Raw genomic sequence first — 4,346 nt, 5'->3', positions numbered from 1 at the left:
GAGAGGAAGCTGCTAACACAATATAGTTTTCAATATTTAATAACAAACTTCAGTAAATCTGTTACAAACAATAACAAATACAACAATTCCCAATATGAATTGCAAAAATACTTTTATTATTTTACTACTTGAAAAGCCAGATTCAGAAACAAAACTATAATCTTCCTCCGAAGAGCAGAAAACATTTGCAATTTGACTTATCTGTTGAAAGGGAAATATTAAATCAGTGACACAAGAAAAAAGAAAATGAAACATAAATTTGTAATCCATCTTGTCACAACGGAGCTTTATGACACTGCACACAGTGCGCTTTCTACCAGCTTCTTGGCGCTTCCACACACTGCTTTTTAAAATAAAGAACTAAAAAGACCAAGTTAGCTAGCAATATTTATGGGTAATTTTATCTAAACAACGAGAGAGTCAATCATACCTGCCAATTTATTTTTTATTACTTCTACTGTCAATTCTGGTAGACTTACAGTAACAAGTCAAACAAGTCAGCTCAAGAACTAAGGGTGACTGAAGGCTTATCAAAACATTTATTTGCATCAGCTGAATAACAACCAAAACAAAATCTTTTGTTTGCTTTTTGTCCAACATTTATGTGACTTGAAAACTACAGACCTGAAGGGAAAAAAAGCCATCATGTCCTGAAATACATTTCACTATTTATTATTTACAAGTCTGTGAGCAGATTTTCATTACACATTTTAGTGAGTTAACAGAAAAGTAAGTTTTAATAGCACAAATTCTCAGTGATACGTTTATAAAGATACTACCTTGTATTTTACCCTTTTCATACAAAATATGAGGTAATTCCTCCTCTATCACTATTATTGCTATAAAATATATACATGGTGATACCGTTCCCAAGTAAATACAACTATTTAAGAGGCTTTTTATACTTATTTCTTCTGATTGCCTTCACAAATATTGCCTGTATAAGTGGATCCACATTCCAAATAATGGAACTGTGCTAAAAAAAAAAATAAAATTGTTGTGTGCTTTTAAGTTCCTGTTTATCTTGAAATCACAACGCAGTTGGGAGAAGCAAGGAGGTACTCACAACACTTACTTCTACCAAGTATTTTGAAACAAAAGCCAATATGCAGCAACTCACTTTCTATGCTAAGTTGGTAAGTTAAGCAGGCTACTGCTGTTATACATGCTTGTAAAGTTAAAAACAGCATTTAATAATAAAGCTGCACATCTGTGTTCTCAATAATGAATTAATAGGTAAGGAAAAAAATCAAAGCTTTTAAGTTACTATATCTTGCCACACTTGTGGGTTTTTCTGTTCCTCTCATGAAGGAGGTTTGCTAGCCAGTATTCATTTCTCATGCTTCAGCTGATTCTGGTTATGTGAAAAACACAGCAAAGGAATGCTTTTAATCGCACCAATATATATATTAATGCTGATTTTACCACTTGGGTGTCCACATCAGTAAGATTAATATTTTGCCCCAAACTGTTTCATGTGAGTCCTTTAATAAACATACATTCCTAGTACAATGAAGTGTATGTTATAAAGCAGCAGCAGCTGCCACCTAGGAATGAAATTTCAAAGCCAATATCCCAGGCTCAGCAAAGGTTAAGGTTCATTTTCCTCCACAGCAACGCAGGGAAATGTAACTGAGGGCACCAGGTGCAGCCTCCTCCTGAACCCCAACTGCAGGAAAGAATTTCAGAGGTTTACATAGTTCACAGCAGTCTCTTCGCTACACTACTTCAACTCACTCTCTCCTCTTTCCATTAACTTTTCACAGAAAATCCTGGCTATACTACTAGCTTTCTGCTGATAAATATTTTACTATGCTTCATTAGTTTCCAGAGCAAACATCTTGGAGCTCCTGCATATTTAGATTCCAAATGTAAGTATAGCAATAATGTACCTTACAAACTTACGGAGCCTGTTGCCTCCTGAAACATGTGATTTTCAATATAAAATGCCCCATGTTACTAAAAGAGCAATCAGTAAACCCAACAATATGTTTAAATATCCCATTTATTTCATGTTTTATATATATTTGTGAGACAGGATTGAGAAACTGCTCCCTGGAAATGCTAATGCAAACTTCTTCATATAGTAAATAATTTATCTACGTAACAGAATAAAAACTGCACACAGATCAAGTTTATCTAGCTACATAGCCTGTTTGCAGAATGCACGGGGATGCTTCATCCTTTATCTGGTATATCCTCCCAGTTTCCGGTTACGTTAAGCAGGCATGGAAAGACCTATACTCCACAAACAGAATCTCACTCAATATTCTGGTTTTCACAAGATCCTACTGCAGCAATTCTTCACTTTGCTTTTTGAGCCATTTGTTACAAAAGTGTCATTTCTGGACAAAAAGCGAGTTGTGACACTAGCACAAAGTCATGTATTTCCATGTTCCGGTGAAATACTGATAGCCCAGTAAAACATAGAGCACAACAGTGATATCAATTATCCCCCCACAAAGACCAACCCTCTCATGATCAACAGCTTTAACCTGTTTCCCTTCTAACCTGAAACAGAATTGATAGCAGCTATTTAATAGAAAGAACGAAGTTGAAAACCACAATTATCACCACACGATTCATTCCAGCAAGAGTCTTTGCATGCATTAAAATCCTTAATGCTTTCAGAATAACACAATTTATTAAGAACAGAAAAATAGGCTGAAACAAAGGTTTAAAGTGTAGACTTTCAGAAAGCATGCTCATTTTCAAAATTGAGTGCCAAGTCATTTGGGCCTTCATGACACAAACCAGGTACTACTAGATTCTAAGATATTTTAAGGAAAATTAGCTGTACAGAAGTCTAGCAAGACTTGAATTCTCATTGCATCTTGATGCATGTAAAATAAGTAATAAAAAAGTAGAATTTCTTACGTTTATTGATCACTGCTGAGGATGATTCATCACATTTAAATTATTTCACGCAAGCTTCATATCTTCAGTTTTCATCTAAGTTATCATCCTATCTGCAAAGAATTAATATTTCTTATATTTAAAAGCAGCTACATTATGCAAGAAAAAAATTCCTGGAGAAAATATGAAGTTAAAAAAAAAAAGAACTTGGAAGGAATAGTCAAACAAGCAGAGTAATCAAACCAATGAGCTGGCACATTTTCACTAGAGAAAATCAGCATCTCTAACAATACATTCGCTTCACGTTTCCTTTTTTACTTTCTCCCTTTCACCATCTGCTTCTGTACTTTTTATTCCAAAAAGCATCCACCTCAGTTAGCTTCACTCACCCCACCACAGAATTCAGACTGAATAGAAACAAAATTTGCAATGCCAAAGCCAAAAAAAGCACTACCTATTCATAAAATGCCTTCTAAATGTAACTCATTTTTCTTACAATAATTTTAGACCTTTAAGAGAAACAGTCCATACTGAATCAATGTTTTATTACACACATTCTCTAAGCAAAGCAAGTTGAGTTTTTTGGCCACTGGTACCTTTGGATTGTACCTCTACCTTCAGTGCTGCCATTTTTGCCAAATCTTCCCGTTTTTTGCTAGCCAGTACTGAATCCCACAAGAGTAAGATATTGTAGTGTGGAGAGAGGGCGAATTACAGAAAACACAAGAATTTCAGCTACTTTCAGTATTCTTAAGCAACAGACAGAATCACTCCTTTTAGTCATGGAAGTCACCTAAACAATGCTCAAATGAATTGCTGTTTCTCTTGGAAAACTGAGAATATAAGAGCGAGCTTCTTAGGAGTTCGCAACACTGCGGCACAGCTTTGTGCAGGTCCCTATCCTCCCCAGGAGGCTGCAGCTGAGCATTTTTGATCCAGCAACACAGAAGGTTCTGAAGCAGCTCTGGTCACCAGGAGTGGGAACTGTGAGAGCCCCAGCTGAGGGCAGCTTAGGTGCAGGGGATCCTTTCTGTCAGGAAAAGCACCATCAGTCCGTGACTGCAAGCAGCTGTAGTACAATAACACTTTTCTGGTGTTTTTACAACAGCTTTAATTAAATCTAAAAGTACTATTTATTTCACTAACACAATACTTCCACATTTTTCAACGGAGCAGGGTCCCACTTAACGTCAAACACGAGCAGAGGTTACTTGGCTAACTCTGCTGGTAACATTTAGAAGGAAATCCACCATCAGTATCACCGAGCTACCACTTCTGGTGAAAATTTTAAAATAACAAGACGGTTTGCTTTACTTAAGAAGACCTACATGAAAATAGAAACATTTCGGAGAGGAAAAATCCTCACAAGGACACTCAGCACGGCCTGAGGAGGCCGCAGCTCCCTCGGCGGAGCCCCCAAACTCCACAGAACGGCAGTCTCGCAAAGCCCACTCCCCAGACCTCACAGCCCCCGCCGACACCCGGCGGAG

The sequence above is a fragment of the Mesitornis unicolor genome, unplaced genomic scaffold (assembly GCF_000695765.1).
Source record: "Mesitornis unicolor isolate BGI_N332 unplaced genomic scaffold, ASM69576v1 scaffold7556, whole genome shotgun sequence".
In the NCBI taxonomy this organism is placed as follows: Eukaryota; Metazoa; Chordata; class Aves; order Mesitornithiformes; family Mesitornithidae; genus Mesitornis; species Mesitornis unicolor.
Note: the sequence above shows the minus strand (reverse complement) of the source record.